The 12475-nt window shown below is 44.7% G+C and overlaps 1 pseudogene; it reads right to left on the bottom strand.

The window, feature by feature from the left end:
• LOC147983867 (uncharacterized) overlaps positions 1 to 10212 on the bottom strand; it is a 28590-nt pseudogene extending 18378 nt beyond the window's left edge.
• Positions 10213 to 12475: the final 2263 nt, after the last annotated feature.

The raw sequence follows: 12475 nt of genomic DNA, 5'->3' as shown, positions 1-12475 counted from the left end.
GAGGCATTGGAGCAAGAAGTTTTCAAGTGTCAGGAGATGGTGGAGCGTGGACTCGATTCTAATCACATTATGATCACGGAATTCACCAACAACCACAAGCTGGACGTCAAGGACATTAGGGAGGCCATCTTCAAGCTTCATGAGAAAATCGAGCACCTCCAAGCCCAGATCTATCACCTGCAAAATAAAAACTATGAGTATGAATATAGATTCAAGAGGATGAGTTTGGCTGCAGATTTGAGGTTTCAGGAGACTCGATCATCCTTCTATGATGGTGAGCCTATGCCTTGGAAGAAGGACGACAAGCCTACGCCATCAACAAAACCATCACCTTCTCCACCAACAAAGAAGAATTGAGTATCTGGTATGGGCACTCCCCTTGGCAACTGCCAAGCTTGGGGGAGTGCCCCGGTATCGTATCACCATCACTTTTATCTTTACCCTTTTTCTTAGTTCGATCCTTTTGGTAATATCTTGATCTAGTAGAATAAAGTTTATGGCATGATCTAGTTTTGAGTTTTGCTTTATGATCCCTCTATGTAATCGAGTCCGTGAGCTATATATAATAAAGATTAGTGTTGAGTCAAGGGCTTGATTATCTTGCCATGATCCTAAGTGAATAAAAGAAAAGAGAAAGAATAAAAGGGGAACAAAGAGATCATATGGATCTTATGGAGAGTAATGAGCTCACATAGAAAAGTATGATGAATAAAAGTTGTTGAGAGTTGACAAACATGGTTTTGGTCTTCGTTGCAATTAATAGGAAGTAATAAAGAAAGAGAGGTCTTCACATATAAATATACTATCTTAGACATCTTTTATGATTGTGAGCACTCATTAAAATATGACATGCTAAAGAGTTGACGTTGGACAAGGAAGACAACGTAATGGGTTATGTTTTCTTACATCTAAGATAAATTATATTGTCAAGGATCATCCAACATGATTGAGCTTGCCTTTCTCCCTCATGCTAGCCAAATTCTTTGCACCAAGTAGAGATACTACTTGTGCTTTCAAATACCCTTAAACCAGTTTTGCCATGAGAGTCCACCATACCTACCTATGGATTGAGTAAGATCCTCCAAGTAAGTTGTCATCGGTGCAAGCAAAAAAAATTGCTCTCTAAATATGTATGACTTATTAGTGTGGGAGAAAATAAGCTTTATACGACCGTGTGATATGGAAGAAATAAAAGTGACAGACTGCATAATAAAGGTCCATATCACAAGTGGCAATATAAAGTGACGTTCTTTCGCATTAAGATTTTGTGCATCCAACCATAAAAGCGCATGACAACCTTTGCTTCCCTCTGCGAAGGGCTTATCTTTTACTTTTATCTCCCACCTTATATAAGAGTCATGGTGATCTTCACCCTTCCTTTTTACATTTTATCCTTTGGCAAGCACAATATGTTGGAAAGATCCTGGTATATATGGCTAATTGGATGTGAGTTTTCATGAACTATTATTGTTGACATTACCCTTGAGGTAAAATGTTGGGAGGAAAAACTATAAGCCCCTATCTTTCTCTGTGTCTGATTAAAACTCCATACCCATAAGTATTGCGTGAGTGTCAGCAATTGTGAAAGACTATATGATAGTTGAGTATGTGGACTTGCTGAAAAGCTCTTATATATTGACTCTTTCCTATGTTATGATAAATTGCAATTGCTCCAATGAGTGAGATTATAGTTTGTTAGTTTTCAATGAAGTTTACGATTCATACTTGAAATTGTGATTGAATTATTACTCTAGCATAAGAAATCATATGACAAGAATTATATAAGTTGTTGTTCTAAGAATGATCATGATGCCCTCATGTTCGTATTTTACTTTTATCGACACCTCTATCTCTAAACATGTGGACATGTTTTTCGATTTCGGCTTTCGCTTGAGGACAAGCGAGGTCTAAGCTTGGGGGAGTTGATACGTCCATTTTGCATCATGCTTTTATATCGATATTTATTGCATTATGGGCTGTTATTACACATTATGTCACAATACTTATGCCTATTCTCTCTTATTTTACAAGGTTTACATAAAGAGGGAGAATGCCGGGAGCTAGGATTCTGGGCTGGAAAAGGAGCAAATATTAGAGACCTATTCTACACAGCTGCAAAAGTCCTGAAACTTCACGGAAGACGTTTTCAGAATATAAAAAAAATACTGAGCGCAAGAAGTTCACCAGGGGGCCACACCCTGCCCACGAGGGTGGGGGGCGCGCCCTACCCCCTGGGCGCGCCCCCTACCTCGTGGGCCCCCTGGTCGCCCTCCGATGGCCATCTTCTGCTATATGGAGTCTTTCGATGAGGAAAAAAAATCATAAGCCATCTCCTCGGACGAAACTCCGCCGCCATGAGGCGGAACCTTGGCGGATCCAATCTAGGGCTCCGGCAGAGCTGTTCTGCCGGGGAAACTTCCCGGAAATCATCGCCATCATCATCACCAACGCTCCTCTCATCGGGAGAGGGCAATCTCCATCAACATCTTCACCAGCACCATCTCCTCTCAAAACCCTAGTTCATCTCTTGTATCCAATTCTTGTCTCCAAGTCCGGGATTGGTACTAGTAGGTTGCTAGTAGTGTTAATTACTCCTTGTAGTTGATGCTAGTTGGTTTATTTGGTGGAAGATCATAGGTTCACATCCTATATGCATATTAATACCCCTTTGATTATGAACATGATTATGCTTTGTGAATAGTTACGTTTGTTCCTGAGGACATGAGAGAAGTCTTGCTATTAGTAGTCATGTGAATTTGGTATTTGTTCGATATTTTGATGAGATGTATGTTGTCTCTCCTCTAGTGGTGTTATGCGAACGTCGACTACATAACACTTCACCATTATTTGGGCCTAAGGAAGGCATTGGGAAGTAATAAGTAGATGCTGGGTTGCTAGAGTGACAGAAGCTTAAACCCTAGTTTATGCGTTGCTTCGTAGGGGCTGATTTGGATCCATATGTTTCATGCTATGGTTAGGTTTACCTTAATACTTTTGTTGTAGTTGCGGATGCTTGCAATAGAGGTTAATCATAAGTGGGATGCTTGTCTGCGTAAGGACAGTACCCAAGCACCGGTCCACCCACATACCAAATTATCAAAGTACCGAACGCGAATCATATGAACGTGATGAAAACTAGCTTGACGATATTCCCATGTGTCCTCGGGAGCGCTTTTCTCTATACAATAGTTTGTCCAGGCTTGTCCTTTGCTACAAAAAGGATTGGGCAACCTTGCTGCACTTTATTTACTTTTGTTACTTGTTGCTCGTTACAAATTATCCTATCACAAAACTATCTGTTACCACTTATTTCATTACTTGCAGAGAATACCTTGCTGGAAACCGCTTATCATTTCCTTCTGCTCCTCGTTGGGTTCGACACTCTTACTTATCGAAAGGACTACGATAGATCCCCTATACTTGTGGGTCATCAGCGACCATTCTGATACATCAGATGAGGCACACAATCCGACGGGATTTTCTATTGAAAAACATAGTAATAACTTCATAGTTAGCAATGTACTTAAGTTTTAAAAGAATTTATGCAAAAGATGCACAAATGTCGTAATAGTAAAAAATCTTACCATGGCATCTCCATGGATGTTACCATGGTTCAACACGTGCACTAGTGGTACATATTCACCATAATGTGGAGGAGTTTGATAGTAGATATTGTAATTCTCAAGATCAGTACAAAATGCGATCAGATGATTTTTCTCCTGGTAAGTTTACTCAGAGCCATCGGTGTAGTAGGTTCTGTCTACCATCTTCCGCACATTGTTTGAAAAATGAAAATAAGCCGTCAATGGAAATAAGCTGTCAACTATTTTGTAATGAACAATATAAATTAGTTAATAACTATGTTTGAGAAACTCACATAGCGGTAGAATTGGAAGCGTATCAACAAGGACCCAAATGTCCATATTGTCTTGGTCGATGTCAGGATCACCAAGATCCATGGTGACAAGCATACCCTCATAAAAACCATACATCTTGCAAAGTGCTTCCCAATTTTTGCAACCAAAATGGGTTACGCTCTCAGAATTATACAAATTTACTTCAAAATCCATATCATGATGGGTCCTTAGGTGATTTTTCTTTGTTTCGAAATTTTCATGGTCTTCAAAATCCATCCTCTCCAAGACATAGAGTCTTGCATGACATGGGATAAGCTACTCGAATTGTAAAAGATGAAAATTACACGTTGAAATAGTTGAAGTCATGCTTAATTACGAAAAAAACACTTGTCATCGTTGCGTACCGTTTCAACATCGAGGGTTTCCTGGAGCTTAATGCTGAAGCGCCGATCTTCGTCCAGGTGAGACTTGTCGCATAGACCTCGGTCGTCGTTGCACCACCTGCACTCCCCCGGAGACTTTCATCGTCCGATGACGACATTTCCTACGTTCATAATTCGAAGATTAAACTTGTACAATTCAATATATGTACTACAAAAATTAAATTAGATCATTATTATTCATCACGGGTTGACTATCGGTCTGTCAAGTCTTTTTCTTGAAAACTCTCCGCTCGCGTGGTGTGTACATTCGACCATTGGTGATGGTCACTCCTCGTTTCGTTCCCGAGTGCATTACACCAAAATGTCTAGCACACGTGAACGAAGGAGAAGCGACCCCCACAACAACAGTTGGGATTTTTCATCCTCTCATATGTGGTGGAGACTCTCACTCACTGATTCCTCTCTGACATTTGCGACTGCCGGTGATGGTCGTTACTCCTCCTTCCCCTACTACATAACAAAGGTCTAGCACCCGGAGAAGAAGGAGAAATGACCCCCACGACAACAGTCGGGCTTCTTCGTCCTCTCTCATGTATGGTGGATACACTCCCTCGCTGATTTTTCGACCTTCGGTGATGGAGACTCGATAGACTTAAAGTCAACCCGAAATGTCATTTAATTATTTTTCTAGAAAATCCAGACCATTCGATATTTCCTACATATTCTAGGACAAGTCATGCCAGAATTCATGAAAAAATCCGGCATGACCTTTGCTAAAAAAGGACATATCGAGCGTCTGAAATTTGCCGGAACGGAAATTAATCACCACTCCGGCAAAACATAGGCCACTATAGGAGGTGTAACCTGCAAACATGGCCAGCCACTTGGGCAAGCACATATCCTATTTGAGAAACACAACATATACATGTTTATATCTACATCATATGAGCATTCAAATGTGATGGATTAGTTTTCCAATTTGAGAATTCAATAAGCAAAACCAAATCGTAAAATAAATTAGTATTCAAATTAGCATTCATTCAATAAGCAAAACTAAAGCATCTCTTTCGTCCGTACATCGTCGAATATTATCACTAATAGATCTCGAATAGTATCATGCATATAACATCACTAATACAGCTAAAACCATAGCGAACGACGGGTATTGGCGCGGGCGGTGGACACCCAAAGAGAAGGAACCATCACATGACCATAGCTCCAGTGAGATCCCTGAAGAACCTCCCAGGTATTGGAGAACCAGCCCTCCAACGCAACCATGTAGTGACGGACGTGCTCGTTCTCCTCGCTGACACGGTGATGTACCACCTCCGCAGGGTCCTCAAGTCTCCGCACCGTCACTAGCCCACGCGACCGCCACCAAAGAAGGTTCGGGTCAACGACGGGCTGGCTCCTCACCAATATGCGCCCCCCGGAAGGTAGCACCTCCTAGTACCAGCCCAGCGGAGGGGGTCAGTGACGAGGACGACGACAGGGATGATGCAGGGGCTCCTTGATTTATGCAAAAAACAAAATATAAACAAAAACATTATTGTTGTCATCTTAGGACTTAATGAAACTCCATAAGCTACATTAAATTATTCTATTCAAATTTACTTATAATTTCCTATTCTATTCAAATTTACTTATTCAAATTTTCTAAAAATTTCCTATTCTAGTCAAAAGACCTGCATTTACTTATTTTTTTCAATTTCATATTTTATTATATTCAAATTTACTTATTCAAAATTTCTAAAAAATTCCTATTCTATTCAGAAGACCTACATTTGCTTATTCTTTTCAAATTACTTATTCAAATTTTCTAAAAGCAAAATATACTAAAAACCTACATTTACTAAAAAAAAACCTACATTCAAAAACTAGAACCTATTTACAAAAAGGGGGAGGAGGAGGTGGGAGGAGGCCAGGAGGAGGAGGAAGGAGGAGGAGGAGGTCGGAGGAGGCCATGAGGAGGAGGAAGGAGGAGGAGGAGGGGGGAGGAGGGGAAGGAGGAGGGAGGAGGAGGAGGAGAGAGCAGGAGAGGGAGGAGGGAGGAGGAGGGGGGCGCCAGAGAGGGAGGAGGAGGATTGGAGGGGGCCGTCGTCGGAGAGGGAGGAGAGAGGAGGGCCGTGGGAGGAGGGAGAGAGGGGGCGGCGAGAGGAGGAGGAGGGAGGGAGGGAGGGAGGGAAGGGTGGTGAGAGGAAGAGGGAGGGAGGCAGATACCTTGGGAGAGTCGGCTGTGACGGCGGGTGACGGTGGGCGACGTGCGGCGAGTGAGTGTGTGAGGGAGAGTGAGGGACGCACGCGGGGTGGATAAGGTGAACGTAGTAGTAGTGCTCTTTAGAAACAACCGCTACTGCCATTTAGCAGTAGCGCTCGACAGAGGACAGCGCTATTGCTATATACAATAGCAGTAGCGCTTTTTAATTAAGAGCGCTACTAGTATACCTACACTACCATGCAACCGTTGGCAACTATAGTAGTAGCATTTTTATAACAAAAGCGTTACTGCTAGATGGATATTAGCAGCGCTCTTCGGTGACAAGCGCTACCGTTATTTAGCAGCAGCGCTTTCTTATAAGAAGCGCTCCTACTAAGCTCCGATGTATAAGCATTTCCCTAGTAGTGTAACCCTGTCAACATGTTGTTTTGGGAAGCTTTATTAAGCATTCTACTAAAAACATCAGCCACCAGGTTGAATAGCAAAGGGGAGGCAGGATCACCTTATGTAACCCCTTTAAAGGTTTCAAAAAACTCACTATTGCAATCATTAATCCTAACTCCTATTGAACCTTTACACAAAATGGATTTAATTTTTCTCATCCATTTGGGGCTAAACCCCCTTTGATACATAGTTTTAATAGAAACTCTTTGCTAATTCTATCATAAGCTTTCTCATAGTCCAGTTTAAAGAGAAATCCTTCTTTATTATGAGTCACAACATCATGAATAATTTCATGAGCTGTCACCACACTCTCTACAATAAATCTGCCCTTAATAAAAGTAGTTTGGTTATGTGAGATAATCTCATCACCAATGCCCCCTAATTGATTAGCCACGCACTTAGCAAAAATTTTGAAGCTACAATTGGACGAAGCAATTGGCCTAAATTTTTGGATAATGTTTGCCTCAGGTTCTCTTGGAATTAGAGTTAAAAGAGAAAAATTTAGCCTATACAAATCTAATGAGTCATTATTCCAAGCATCCACCATCAGCATTAGGTCTCCCTTAATAGTAGACCAAAAATGTTGATAGAATAGGAAAGGAAAGCCATCATGGCTAGGGGCTCCTTCTGCATATGACCCAAAGACTGCTTTTCTAACATCTTCCTTAGTAATGTCAACTTCCAAGAGCTTGTTATGCTCATCAGAAACTTTTTCAGAAGGATCCCAAAATTCCTTATCCAAGGAAATATCTAAGGTATCTTCCCTACCAAACAATTGCTTGTAGTAGTCTACAACAATCTTAATAATATCACTAGTATTCTCCACAGGCCCATCTGGGCCATTTAATATATTAATTTGCTTTTTTCTTCTCCTATGATTGGCTAAAGCATGAAAATAATCAGTATTTCTACCCCTTCCAGGATATCTCTTTCTCTAGATCTTTGTCTCGATTTAATTTCCTCCAACCTCCATATATTTTGAAGATCAGAGGCAATTTTATCCATCATGTTCTTTGAGGGTGGGGAAAGCATCTTAGTCTCAGATTCAATATCTAGCAAGTCATACTCAGCAACTAGTTGTTGCTTGTTTTTGTTCTAGGCAACCTCATAGTTGGCATTCCAGCCTTTGCACACTCTCCTAAGCAATCTAATTTTATATTGCCATCTATCTAGGGGGTCTTTGATAGAGCATGGAGCATTCCAACATTTTTCACCATGTCTTCAAGGCCCTCCACTTCCAGCCACCACTTTTCAAACCTAAACTATTTGTTCTTTGGTGGCTGGATGGCCCCTGTATCTACCACTAGGGGAGTATGGTCACTACCCACCCTAGGGAGGGCCTTAAGTTGGACAACTGGGAAAATACCTTCCCAGCAAGTGGAAATAAAAACCTTATCAATATTATCCATAACCAGCTTATCCTGGTTGTTGGCCTAGGTATACTTTCTACTAGAATTTTTCAGCTCTACCAGCCCATATTTGTTAATCCAGTTAATGAACAGGGTCACCCAGTGTAGGTTAACTACCCTAGTGTTCTTGTCATCACTACTTCTAACCAGGTTGAAGTCACCCCCAATTATGGTGGGCCCCATCCAAGTATCCATAATACTATGCAGCTCATTAATGAACTCTAGTTTGAGATTATCATAGGCTGAACCATAGACTGAAATAAATCTCCAGTTAATGTTGTTCTTCTTATCCTTAATTAAACAAGAAATAGAAAAATCTAGAATATCTACAGAGACAATATCAAATTTCTCTGTATTAACCCCCACCAAGATGCCCCCCAGCTGTGCCAACAGCTGGTAGCCAGTGCCAAGAGTAACTCTCTTGTGGGTCAACACTGGCAATTTGCAAATTACTAAAAGATTCTTTCTTAGTTTCAGAAAAACCAACCAAGTCAGCATGGGTGTCTCTAATGAGCTTACCCACCGCCTTGAGTTTTTCAGGCTTATTCATCCCTCTAGCATTCCAAAATAGGCGTACTACCATTATTAAAATCTAGTTTCCTACAACTACTTTTTCTACCTGAGACTACTTCAGCCCATGTAGGGATATCTTCAGGGTGATCACTACTGTGATCACTCACTGGGGCTGTCTTCTCAGATAGATCAATACTTAAATCATCAAGACTCAAATCAAGGTTAGCAGGGAGAAAACACTCTGGATGAGTGTCTTTAAATGCAGATAGTCTGCTTTCCTCCACTTGCCTAATAACTTGAATATTTTGAAAAATACTAACATCATTAACACCTAATTTGAAACCAGATTTTTTTGCTTTCAAAAGTAAATCATCATCATTTAAAGCAGAAAAGGAGTTATAATTCCTATTACCTTTAGGAACTTCTAGGTCTTTGAGCCTCCTGAGGTCTTCGGCTTTTTGTATGACATTTCTTCCATCTCTTTTTATCCCGGTGCTCAACCTGGGTGCCACCACAGGGCCCCACTTTTTGTGAGTACTTTGTGGTTTTGGTATCTCCAAGGTTGCACCATCTTCATCAGACTCCTCATCAAATTGCTTCAGTAGCTGAATGCCAATATTATCCTCAGGTTTTCTCATATGCAAGTCTTTTTTCATGTTAGAATCTCCTTTCAGTCCCAGTATAGCACTCCGCACCTTTTTCTCCAGTGAGTTCACTAGCTCCATTGGTGTTTTGGACCTAGAAGGTGCTTTCTGAGAGTTTTGAACTGGTCCCCCAGACTTTGGATTTTTACTCTTACCAGTCTCCATATCTTTAGGACCCTACATTTGCATATCCTTCTCAGGATCACCTTCCAAAAGATCCTCATCTGACCTCTCACCCCTATTTGTTTTTGGGTTAGTGTTTTCCAGGATTGGTTCTGTATCAACAAGGAAGGATATGAGGAATACTTCATTGTCAATTTCTACCAATCTTTCAGTTGGGATCTTTGAAATGTCTCTCACAGCAACTTGCACCTTAACTTTTTCGTAGAAGCTTCTGAATATTTCATGCCAATCTACATTCACCAAGATGCCCAAGATGAAGGTGATCTGAGATATCACCTTCCAAGTGAGCTTGTTAACAGGAATTCCAATCATGGTCACCTAAACCTCTTGCAATTCAGCATATGCTACCTCCTCAGCATCCCATTTATCAAAAAAGACAGTTACCCTCTTTTTCTTGAGATTGATGGAGGGGAGCTCAACCAAATTTTTCACTTTATTGTGGGGTGGAAACCTAACTAGAAATCTTTTCTCAGTTAACTGTCTCACTTGCCATACCAAACATGTGACATTTATCATTTGGGAAAATATATTATTAAGAGCAACTCCAATGGGGCAACCCATTTCGTCCGCGGACATCCGTTTGGGTCGGCGCGGACAAAAAAGCCGGCCCAACGCGCCGACCCAAATGGACGCGCGTCCGCTTTCGTCCGCCTGCCGATCCATTCCGGTCCCATTTTTGAGCCCGATTTGTGTCGGCGCGGACACAAGACGGACACGCGCGCTCGCCCTCTTTCCTCACCGGGCCCGCTGGTCGGTGGCACATTGGATTCACACCCTCGCCCGCCTGCTACGTCATCGACGCCGCCGGCCATTTTTTCAGATAAAAATGGATACATAGATAGTTCTAGCGTACACAGATAAAAGAAAAGACCACTACTCGTCGTTTTCTGACTCCGACTCGGTAATGTCCTCCTCCGACGTCTGAATGTAGGCGTCAGCATGCTGCTCGTCTTCAAAGTCCCAACCCGACGTTTCTCGTAGCTTCAGTTTCAATTGAGCTGCCTGCTTCCGCGAACGCTTGTCCTCCCGATAGGCGGCTCGCTCCCTCCTCCTCGCGTCCCTCTCCAACCTCCTTTGCTTGTAGAACTGGTGCTCGTCGATGATGTCCTGTGGGAAGCCTCCGCGCCACACTACCAAGGCTTCCACGTCCTTCTCTGCGATGGTGAGGCGACGCTGCCGCCTCCGGTGGACACGACGATCCTCGTCGGTGAAAAGCCGCTGGAGAGGCGCCAGATCCTGCGCCCGCTGGCTCGACACGTTGAAAAAATTCATATCCCGACGAGACCTCAGGAGGCGCCACGCCACCGCGTCGTGCGCGCGGGCCGCCTCCTCTGCAGTGTCGAAGGTGTCGAGGATGAGACGTTTCTCGCGAAATCAGATCTTCGAGGAGAAGGCGCCGGAGCGACGCTCGCGGACTCCGCGAAAATCCGAAGCGCCCAGGCGGCGGATCGACATGGTGGCGCAGAGGCGGCGAGAGTGGGCGGCGGACAGAGTGGAGGGAGCGCCTTTTTTATAATGAGCACCGGCCGCGGCGCGCGCGCGAACATTTCCCGCGCGCTGGAGTGCCAAAACCAGCACGCGCTAAACTGCTTTCCCCCGCGCGCGAACCTTTCCCGCGCGCTGGAGCGCCAAAACCAGGGCGACTGCATAATCTAAAACACGCGCGGTCATGAAATGGGTCGGCCCGTTGGGCGCACTGCCGACCCAAAACTAAAAGAGGACGGACGGCGGGCGTGCGGCCGATCCAAATGAACAAAAAGCGGAAAAAACGCCGTCTGTTTGAGTCGGCACGTTGGAGTTGCTCTAAGTGCTAACGGTGCGGTGCGTGTGATGGTAGCTGCAATCCTGCATGGCAATGGCAAAAGACGATAGTTGTGACCCTTCTCGATCGTGGCTGGTGTGATTGGACACATGCGAATGTGATGTGAGCCACGTACGCTAGCTCCATTAGCATTACCTAGTCACTAATCTCTAGAGCGAGTGAGCTGCTCCGCTTCTCCTCGTGAGTCGTGACCGCGTGTGGCACGGCCGGGCGCCCGAAGAACTTCCCGGTACTGGGACGCAGCGGTGGTGATACCCTCTGGATGGAGTTAGAGCCGGCCAGCGAGGCCGCTCATCCCCGTCGCGTCGCAGAGCTGGTGCTGCTCCGGCGTCGTTGCTGAAACGGGAGGTAGCGGACGCCACCGAGTGGCCCTCCACCCGGGCTTCCGGCAAGCATCGTCACCGGCTTCTTGGCACAGTTCTGGCGTGGCCGGCTTAGAATACTTCTGGTGCCGCGTCGTGACGGCGTGCGCGAGCGCTCCCGGCGCGCATCCTCACCGGCGTCTCGGCGCTGTGTGACGACGCCGTCGTCGAGAGGGCCGCATCAGAAAGTAGTTCTGGTGGGAACGGGGGGCTGGTGGTGCCCCGTCGTGGCGCGAACGGGAGGCAGAGGGCGCCGGTCGCGAGTGGCTGCGCCGTCCCGTGCGTGCTTCAGGCCAGCTATGCTACTCCGGCCGTCCGGCATCGTTGCTGAAGCGGGAGGGTGTCCCGTTGGCGTCCCCGCGGGTTTCAGGGGTGCATCGTCGCCGGCCTCTAGGCGGAGTGCGGGCGTGGCCGGTGTAGAGGGCTTCTGGTGCCGTGTGGTGATCTTGCGTGGCCATCACGGTCCGCATGGTGTCGGACTGCACAAACTCATCTCATCAAGCTAATTGCTCTCACCGGTTCCGATCATACGCCGTGCTTACTTCCTACGATTTTTCCTCCGAAAACAACTCTGCTCTGCGTCGAGGTAGATTAGATATAAGGTGACCCGACGCTTGGATCTTTGTTAGCTCCTCCTCCG

The sequence above is a fragment of the Triticum urartu genome, chromosome 2A, assembly GCF_056163025.1.
Source record: "Triticum urartu cultivar PI428250 chromosome 2A, HENAU_Tu73, whole genome shotgun sequence".
Taxonomy (NCBI): domain Eukaryota; kingdom Viridiplantae; phylum Streptophyta; class Magnoliopsida; order Poales; family Poaceae; genus Triticum; species Triticum urartu.
This window is presented reverse-complemented; position numbering and strand designations above follow the sequence as displayed.